Raw genomic sequence first — 10544 nt, forward strand, 5'->3', positions numbered from 1 at the left:
GCCAGCGGGGGCCGAGGATGAACCGTGCGGGCACGGCGGTGGTCCGGGGGAAAGGCGTCGGCCTCCCAGGCCCGAGCTGGGGGAACGTGCGATGACCCAGGCGGGAAGCTGCGCCCCGTCCGAGTCAGACTCGGTCGTTGCGGCCCGCTGAGGCTCGCTTCGTTTCCGTAAAGCGGGGGTCGGGGGCGCGGCGCTGTGCCGGCGACTTGCCCGCGCGAGGCGCGCGCGCCGAGGCCCAAGCGGGAAGCTGCGCCCCGTCCGAGTCAGACTCGGTCGTTGCGGCCCGCCGGTCTCGCGCTACGGCCAGGATGCGGAGTTTGATCGACACTGGTGGGAGCCGGGGGGTCGAAGGGGTTCCGGCCGCCCCGCCGTCCTCAGCGCCGCTGTCACCCAGACGGGAAGCTGCGCCCCGTCCGAGTCAGACTCGGTCGGTGCGGCCCGCTGTGGCCAGCTGGCAACTAGCTACGGAAGGGTACCGGCGCTCCCGACGAACCCGCCGGGGTGGCTGGTGACCAACGCTGCGTTCGGCGCTTATTGCTGTGACCGGGAGGGAAGCTGCGCCCCGTCCGAGTCAGACTCGGTCGTTGCGGCCCCCCCGAGCCCGCACGCCTCTCGCGGAAGGTCATACGCCACCGGCGGCACGAAAGACGCCTCCCGCAACGCGGTAGTCGGGAAAGGCTATTCGGATAGTCGAGCAGAGTTGCGACAACACATCCCGCGGTGCCGTCTGGTTAGGCAAGGGTTTGAGAAACAGCATTCGCGGTAGACCGGCGCGGCCGGCGGACACCCACGCGGCGTGCCGCAATCGGATCGCGCGCTCGGCCTCCGTTGATTTCCTCTAGGTGGGTGATTCGGGGCGTCTCGGTCTCGCTGCCGTTCGGTCGCGCCAAGGCCTGCGGGGGCGGCGCGTAGCGCACGCTCTCGCGGCGGCCGAGGCGCTAGAGTGCGACCCGCAAGTGGGGAGGAACCGTCCACCCAACGCCGGCGCGAGCCGGGGCCGGTGGGGGCCCTACCAAGGCGGGTCATGAGTGCCAGTCGGTCAGTTCGGGAGAAGGGGAGGGTACTCGGAGGCCCGCCGGGAGCAGACGGGGGTCCGGAAGCTGAGGGGGGTGAAGGACGGCGGCCGGGAGCAGACGGCCGTCCCCGGGAGGGGGTGTTCGTTCACGTGCGGACGCCGGGAGCAGGCGGCCGTCACGCGATTCTGCCAACCGTTCCTACCGGCCTGTGTTTAAGGAGGCGGCCGGTCCTCCGTCCTTGGATGGATAAGATTCGCAGATTTTCGCCCGGCCTGTGTTTAAGGAGGCGGCCGGTTCCCTCCTTCCTTCCTTTCTTGGATGTATAACATTCGCAGATTTTCGCCCGGCCGGTGGTTTAAGGAGGCGGCCGGTCCTCCCTCCTTGGATGTATAACATTCGCAGATTTTCGCCCGGCCTATGTTTAGTGAGGCGACCGGTCCTCCCTCCTTGGATGTATAACATTCGCATATTTTCGCCCGGCCGGTGGTTTAAGGAGGCGGCCGGTCCTCCCTCCTTGGATGTATAACATTCGCAGATTTTCGCCCGGCCTATGTTTAGTGAGGCGACCGGTCCTCCGTGGAGAGCGACCCGCAAGTGGGGAGGAACCGTCCACCCAACGCCGGCGCGAGCCGGGGCCGGTGGGGGCCCTACCAAGGCGGGTCTCATTGCCTGTCGGTCAGTTCGGGAGAAGGTGGGGGTACTCGGAGGCCCGCCGGGAGCAGACGGGGGTCCGGAAGGTGAGGGGGTGAAGGACGGCGGTCGGGAGCAGACGGCCGTCCCCGGGAGGGGGTGTTCGTTCACGTGCGGACGCCGGGAGCAGGCGGCCGTCACGCAATTCTGCCAACCGTTCCCACCGGCCTGTGTTTAAGGAGGCGGCCGGTCCTCCACGAGAAGAATTCTGCCAAACGTTCCACCGGCCTGTGTTTAAGGAGGCGGCCGGTCCTCCCCGTCGTTCCGCCGGCTTGTGTTTAAGGAGGCGGCCGGTCCTCCACGAGAAGAATTCTGCCAAACGTTCCACCGGCCTGTGTTTAAGGAGGCGGCCGGTCCTCCCCGTCGTTCCGCCGGCTTGTGTTTAAGGAGGCGGCCGGTCCTCCACTATTCCTTCCTTGGATGGAAAGCATGTAGCACTTTGAAAATTTTCGAGCACTGTGACACTTTGAAAATTTTCGAGAGTTTTTGTACTTAGAAAATTTTTCGCTCTTGCACTTCCAGAGTGCTTTGCGGTAGCTCCTAGGTTCGCTGTCCGAGCATGTGAACACTTTTTGGGGGGGAACACATCGCTAGAGACACCAGCCGCCTGGTTCTCGGGGCCAAAACTTGTGTTCCCCACACTCGTTCTGACTATATTTTGCGATTTGGGGGTAAAGGTAATGAGTACAGTGACTAGGGGGACCAACTCATCGTACTCTGGCGCACCAACAGACCAAAGCTGGTACTGCACTTACCCCTGGTACCCCAACGCCTGGTACCTGACGGGCGAGAGGCTGATTTTTCGCTATTTGCGGCCGACCGAGGGAACCAGACAAAGCGGACACTTTACGGCGCAAGAGCCGTTGGCACTTAGAAATTTTTCGACAAAGTTGGCGCGAGCTCCAGAAGGAGAGGCTGATTTTTCGCTATTTGTGGCCGACCGAGGGAACCAGGCAAAGCGGACACTTTACGGCGCAAGAGCCGTTGGCACTTAGAAATTTTTTGACAAAGTTGGCGCGAGCTCCAGAAGGAGAGGCTGATTTTTCGCTATTTGTGGCCGACCGAGGGAACCAGGCAAAGCGGACACTTTACGGCGCAAGAGCCGTTGGCACTTAGAAATTTTTTGACAAAGTTGGCGCGAGCTCCAGAAGGAGAGGCTGATTTTTCGCTATTTGTGGCCGACCGAGGGAACCAGGCAAAGCGGACACTTTACGGCGCAAGAGCCGTTGGCACTTAGAAAATATTCGCCAAAGTTGGCACGAGCTCCAGAAGGAGAGGCTGATTTTTCGCTATTTGTGGCCGACCGAGGGAACCAGACAAAGCGGACACATTACGGCGCAAGAGCCGTTGGCACTTAGAAAATATTCGCCAAAGTTGGCACGAGCTCCAGAAGGAGAGGCTGATTTTTCGCTATTTGTGGCCGACCGAGGGAACCAGACAAAGCGGACACATTACGGCGCAAGAGCCGTTGGCACTTAGAAAATATTCGCCAAAGTTGGCACGAGCTCCAGAAGGAGAGGCTGATTTTTCGCTATTTGTGGCCGACCGAGGGAACCAGACAAAGCGGACACTTTACGGCGCAAGAGCCGTTGGCACTTGCGCGAGCTCCAGAAGGAGAGGCTGATTTTTCGCTATTTGTGGCCGACCGAGGGAACCAGACAAAGCGGACACTTTACGGCGCAAGAGCCGTTGGCACTTAGAAAATATTCGCCAAAGTTGGCACGAGCTCCAGAAGGAGAGGCTGATTTTTCGCCGTTTGTGGCCGACCGAGGGAACCAGACAAAGCGGACACTTTACGGCGCAAGAGCCGTTGGCACTTAGGCGAGCTCCAGAAGGAGAGGCTGGTTTTTCGCTATTTGTGGCCGACCGAGGGAACCAGGCAAAGCGGACACATTACGGCGCAAGAGCCGTTGGCACTTAGGCGAGCTCCAGAAGGAGAGGCTGATTTTTCGCCGTTTGTGGCCGACCGAGGGAACCAGGCAAAGCGGACACATTACGGCGCAAGAGCCGTTGGCACTTAGGCGAGCTCCAGAAGGAGAGGCTGGTTTTTCGCTATTTGTGGCCGACCGAGGGAACCAGGCAAAGCGGACACATTACGGCGCAAGAGCCGTTGGCACTTAGGCGAGCTCCAGAAGGAGAGGCTGATTTTTCGCCGTTTGTGGCCGACCGAGGGAACCAGGCAAAGCGGACACATTACGGCGCAAGAGCCGTTGGCACTTAGGCGAGCTCCAGAAGGAGAGGCTGGTTTTTCGCTATTTGTGGCCGACCGAGGGAACCAGGCAAAGCGGACACATTACGGCGCAAGAGCCGTTGGCACTTAGGCGAGCTCCAGAAGGAGAGGCTGATTTTTCGCCGTTTGTGGCCGACCGAGGGAACCAGGCAAAGCGGACACATTACGGCGCAAGAGCCGTTGGCACTTAGGCGAGCTCCAGAAGGAGAGGCTGGTTTTTCGCTATTTGTGGCCGACCGAGGGAACCAGGCAAAGCGGACACATTACGGCGCAAGAGCCGTTGGCACTTAGGCGAGCTCCAGAAGGAGAGGCTGATTTTTCGCCGTTTGTGGCCGACCGAGGGAACCAGGCAAAGCGGACACATTACGGCGCAAGAGCCGTTGGCACTTAGGCGAGCTCCAGAAGGAGAGGCTGGTTTTTCGCTATTTGTGGCCGACCGAGGGAACCAGGCAAAGCGGACACATTACGGCGCAAGAGCCGTTGGCACTTAGGCGAGCTCCAGAAGGAGAGGCTGATTTTTCGCCGTTTGTGGCCGACCGAGGGAACCAGGCAAAGCGGACACATTACGGCGCAAGAGCCGTTGGCACTTAGGCGAGCTCCAGAAGGAGAGGCTGGTTTTTCGCTATTTGTGGCCGACCGAGGGAACCAGGCAAAGCGGACACATTACGGCGCAAGAGCCGTTGGCACTTAGGCGAGCTCCAGAAGGAGAGGCTGATTTTTCGCCGTTTGTGGCCGACCGAGGGAACCAGGCAAAGCGGACACATTACGGCGCAAGAGCCGTTGGCACTTAGGCGAGCTCCAGAAGGAGAGGCTGGTTTTTCGCTATTTGTGGCCGACCGAGGGAACCAGGCAAAGCGGACACATTACGGCGCAAGAGCCGTTGGCACTTAGGCGAGCTCCAGAAGGAGAGGCTGGTTTTTCGCTATTTGTGGCCGACCGAGGGAACCAGGCAAAGCGGACACATTACGGCGCAAGAGCCGTTGGCACTTAGAAAATATTCGCCAAAGTTGGCACGAGCTCCAGAAGGAGAGGCTGATTTTTCGCTATTTGTGGCCGACCGAGGGAACCAGGCAAAGCGGACACATTACGGCGCAAGAGCCGTTGGCACTTAGGCGAGCTCCAGAAGGAGAGGCTGGTTTTTCGCCGTTTGTGGCCGACCGAGGGAACCAGGCAAAGCGGACACATTACGGCGCAAGAGCCGTTGGCACTTAGGCGAGCTCCAGAAGGAGAGGCTGGTTTTTCGCTATTTGTGGCCGACCGAGGGAACCAGGCAAAGCGGACACATTACGGCGCAAGAGCCGTTGGCACTTAGAAAATATTCGCCAAAGTTGGCACGAGCTCCAGAAGGAGAGGCTGATTTTTCGCTATTTGTGGCCGACCGAGGGAACCAGGCAAAGCGGACACTTTACGGCGCAAGAGCCGTTGGCACTTAGAAAATATTCGCCAAAGTTGGCACGAGCTCCAGAAGGAGAGGCTGATTTTTCGCCGTTTGTGGCCGACCGAGGGAACCAGACAAAGCGGACACATTACGGCGCAAGAGCCGTTGGCACTTAGGCGAGCTCCAGAAGGAGAGGCTGATTTTTCGCTATTTGTGGCCGACCGAGGGAACCAGGCAAAGCGGACACATTACGGCGCAAGAGCCGTTGGCACTTAGGCGAGCTCCAGAAGGAGAGGCTGGTTTTTCGCTATTTGTGGCCGACCGAGGGAACCAGGCAAAGCGGACACATTACGGCGCAAGAGCCGTTGGCACTTAGAAAATATTCGCCAAAGTTGGCACGAGCTCCAGAAGGAGAGGCTGATTTTTCGCTATTTGTGGCCGACCGAGGGAACCAGGCAAAGCGGACACATTACGGCGCAAGAGCCGTTGGCACTTAGGCGAGCTCCAGAAGGAGAGGCTGATTTTTCGCCGTTTGTGGCCGACCGAGGGAACCAGGCAAAGCGGACACATTACGGCGCAAGAGCCGTTGGCACTTAGGCGAGCTCCAGAAGGAGAGGCTGGTTTTTCGCTATTTGTGGCCGACCGAGGGAACCAGGCAAAGCGGACACATTACGGCGCAAGAGCCGTTGGCACTTAGGCGAGCTCCAGAAGGAGAGGCTGATTTTTCGCCGTTTGTGGCCGACCGAGGGAACCAGGCAAAGCGGACACATTACGGCGCAAGAGCCGTTGGCACTTAGGCGAGCTCCAGAAGGAGAGGCTGGTTTTTCGCTATTTGTGGCCGACCGAGGGAACCAGGCAAAGCGGACACATTACGGCGCAAGAGCCGTTGGCACTTAGGCGAGCTCCAGAAGGAGAGGCTGATTTTTCGCCGTTTGTGGCCGACCGAGGGAACCAGGCAAAGCGGACACATTACGGCGCAAGAGCCGTTGGCACTTAGGCGAGCTCCAGAAGGAGAGGCTGGTTTTTCGCTATTTGTGGCCGACCGAGGGAACCAGGCAAAGCGGACACATTACGGCGCAAGAGCCGTTGGCACTTAGGCGAGCTCCAGAAGGAGAGGCTGATTTTTCGCCGTTTGTGGCCGACCGAGGGAACCAGGCAAAGCGGACACATTACGGCGCAAGAGCCGTTGGCACTTAGGCGAGCTCCAGAAGGAGAGGCTGGTTTTTCGCTATTTGTGGCCGACCGAGGGAACCAGGCAAAGCGGACACATTACGGCGCAAGAGCCGTTGGCACTTAGGCGAGCTCCAGAAGGAGAGGCTGATTTTTCGCCGTTTGTGGCCGACCGAGGGAACCAGGCAAAGCGGACACATTACGGCGCAAGAGCCGTTGGCACTTAGGCGAGCTCCAGAAGGAGAGGCTGGTTTTTCGCTATTTGTGGCCGACCGAGGGAACCAGGCAAAGCGGACACATTACGGCGCAAGAGCCGTTGGCACTTAGGCGAGCTCCAGAAGGAGAGGCTGATTTTTCGCCGTTTGTGGCCGACCGAGGGAACCAGGCAAAGCGGACACATTACGGCGCAAGAGCCGTTGGCACTTAGGCGAGCTCCAGAAGGAGAGGCTGGTTTTTCGCTATTTGTGGCCGACCGAGGGAACCAGGCAAAGCGGACACATTACGGCGCAAGAGCCGTTGGCACTTAGGCGAGCTCCAGAAGGAGAGGCTGATTTTTCGCCGTTTGTGGCCGACCGAGGGAACCAGGCAAAGCGGACACATTACGGCGCAAGAGCCGTTGGCACTTAGGCGAGCTCCAGAAGGAGAGGCTGGTTTTTCGCTATTTGTGGCCGACCGAGGGAACCAGGCAAAGCGGACACATTACGGCGCAAGAGCCGTTGGCACTTAGAAAATATTCGCCAAAGTTGGCACGAGCTCCAGAAGGAGAGGCTGATTTTTCGCTATTTGTGGCCGACCGAGGGAACCAGGCAAAGCGGACACTTTACGGCGCAAGAGCCGTTGGCACTTAGAAAATATTCGCCAAAGTTGGCACGAGCTCCAGAAGGAGAGGCTGATTTTTCGCCGTTTGTGGCCGACCGAGGGAACCAGACAAAGCGGACACATTACGGCGCAAGAGCCGTTGGCACTTAGGCGAGCTCCAGAAGGAGAGGCTGATTTTTCGCTATTTGTGGCCGACCGAGGGAACCAGGCAAAGCGGACACTTTACGGCGCAAGAGCCGTTGGCACTTAGAAAATATTCTGAAATTCTCACCGACCTCCGTGGTGGAGAGGCCGAATTTTCGACATTCGTGGCCGACCGGGGAACCGTCGCCACTCGGACAACTTGTGCGGCAGCCCTCGGTGATTTTAGGACCGCTTTTTCACCCTCGCTGTCCGACCGGAGAACCGTCGTAGCTCGGACAGTTCGTGTGCCAGCATCCGCTGGCACTTAGAAAATTTTAAAAAAGAAAAAAATAGTCTTCTGCATATACGTTCTGACTATATTTTGCGATTAGGGGGTAAAGGTAATGAGTACAGTGACTAGGGGGACCAACTCATCGTACTCTGGCGCACCAACACGCCAAGGTTGGTACTGCACTTAGGCTGATTTTTGCGCTATTCGCGGCCGACCGGGGAACCAGCGCGGAGCGGACACATTACGGCGAATGAGCCGTTGGCACTTAGAAAATTTTTGAGCTTTTTTCGAACTTCCGTGAGGCTGATTTTGCGCTATTCGCGGCCGACCGGGGAACCAGCGCGGAGCGGACACATTACGGCGAATGAGCCGTTGGCACTTAGAAAATTTTTGAGCTTTTTTCGAACTTCCGTGAGGCTGATTTTGCGCTATTCGCGGCCGACCGGGGAACCAGCGCGGAGCGGACACATTACGGCGAATGAGCCGTTGGCACTTAGAAAATTTTTGAGCTTTTTTCGAACTTCCGTGAGGCTGATTTTGCGCTATTCGCGGCCGACCGGGGAACCAGCGCGGAGCGGACACATTACGGCGAATGAGCCGTTGGCACTTAGAAAATTTTTGAGCTTTTTTCGGACTTCCGTGTGGAGCTTTGGGGCCGTTCCGCCTAACTTTTTATGCCCGATTAGGCTTCCAGGGAGGCGGCTAAGCATTATTGACCAATCATGGAGCTTTTTTGGGACTTCCGTGTGGAGCTTTGGGGCCGTTCCGCCTAACTTTTTATGCCCGATTAGGCTTCCAGGGAGGCGGCTAAGCATTATTGACCAATCATGGAGCTTTTTTGGGACTTCCGTGTGGAGCTTTGGAGCCGTTCCGCCTAACTTTTTATGCCCGATTAGGCTTCCAGGGAGGCGGCTAAGCATTATTGACCAATCATGGAGCTTTTTTGGGACTTCCGTGTGGAGCTTTGGGGCCGTTCCGCCTAGCTTTTTATGCCCGATTAGGCTTCCAGGGAGGCGGCTAAGCATTATTGACCAATCATGGAGCTTTTTTGGGACTTCCGTGTGGAGCTTTGGGGCCGTTCCGCCTAACTTTTTATGCCCGATTAGGCTTCCAGGGAGGCGGCTAAGCATTATTGACCAATCATGGAGCTTTTTTGGGACTTCCGTGTGGAGCTTTGGGGCCGTTCCGCCTAGCTTTTTATGCCCGATTAGGCTTCCAGGGAGGCGGCTAAGCATTATTGACCAATCATGGAGCTTTTTTGGGACTTCCGTGTGGAGCTTTGGGGCCGTTCCGCCTAGCTTTTTATGCCCGATTAGGCTTCCAGGGAGGCGGCTAAGCATTATTGACCAATCATGGAGCTTTTTTGGGACTTCCGTGTGGAGCTTTGGGGCCGTTCCGCCTAGCTTTTTATGCCCGATTAGGCTTCCAGGGAGGCGGCTAAGCATTATTGACCAATCATGGAGCTTTTTTGGGACTTCCGTGTGGAGCTTTGGGGCCGTTCCGCCTAGCTTTTTATGCCCGATTAGGCTTCCAGGGAGGCGGCTAAGCATTATTGACCAATCATGGAGCTTTTTTGGGACTTCCGTGTGGAGCTTTGGGGCCGTTCCGCCTAGCTTTTTATGCCCGATTAGGCTTCCAGGGAGGCGGCTAAGCATTATTGACCAATCATGGAGCTTTTTTGGGACTTCCGTGTGGAGCTTTGGGGCCGTTCCGCCTAGCTTTTTATGCCCGATTAGGCTTCCAGGGAGGCGGCTAAGCATTATTGACCAATCATGGAGCTTTTTTGGGACTTCCAGCCGGTGCTTTGGGGGCCTTCCCCCTCACTTTCTACGCCCGATTGGGCTTCCAGGGACGCGGCTAAGCATTTTTAACAGAAATGGAGCTTTTTGCGGAGCTCCAGCCGGTGCCACCGGCAGGCCGTGCACGCGGACGAGATGACCGAAAGAAGCTCCAGGAGAGCGGATGGACGCTTTTTAAGCACCGAGGCGGAGATCGCGGAGCTTTAATAGACTTCCAGCGGGCCCAAAGCGGCCAGGCAGACGGCGCAGCGCGACCTGGTACCTCGCACGGGACGCATCGCCCCCCCCGCGCACAGTTCCAGGGGGCCGGGATGACGTTTCAAAGCTGCCGCTGCAGCTGCGGCGGGGAGTGGCCTCCCTCCGGTGGACACGACGAGTAAATGACACCGGCCGCTGACGCAAACCCACGCCGGACAGGAGAGCTCAAAAGCCGGGTAACATTTCAAGGAAGACCCCCCCTGCGCAGACCTCCACTAGGCCGGGATGACTGTTCAGCTGTGGCGGGGAGTGGCCTCCCTCCGGTCGGCACGACGAGTAAATGACACCGGCCGCTGACGCAAACCCACGCCGGACAGGAGAGCTCAAAAGCCGGGTAACATTTCAAGGAAGACCCCCCCTGCGCAGACCTCCACTAGGCCGGGATGACTGTTCAGCTGTGGCGGGGAGTGGCCTCCCTCCGGTCGGCACGACGAGTAAATGACACCGGCCGCTGACGCAAACCCACGCCGGACAGGAGAGCTCAAAAGCCGGGTAACATTTCAAGGAAGACCCCCCCTGCGCAGACCTCCACTAGGCCGGGATGACTGTTCAGCTGTGGCGGGGAGTGGCCTCCCTCCGGTCGGCACGACGAGTAAATGACACCGGCCGCTGACGCAAACCCACGCCGGACAGGAGAGCTCAAAAGCCGGGTAACATTTCAAGGAAGACCCCCCCTGCGCAGACCTCCACTAGGCCGGGATGACTGTTCAGCTGTGGCGGGGAGTGGCCTCCCTCCGGTCGGCACGACGAGTAAATGACACCGGCCGCT

This window comes from Syngnathus typhle, unplaced genomic scaffold, assembly GCF_033458585.1.
Source record: "Syngnathus typhle isolate RoL2023-S1 ecotype Sweden unplaced genomic scaffold, RoL_Styp_1.0 HiC_scaffold_350, whole genome shotgun sequence".
Lineage (NCBI taxonomy): Eukaryota > Metazoa > Chordata > Actinopteri > Syngnathiformes > Syngnathidae > Syngnathus > Syngnathus typhle.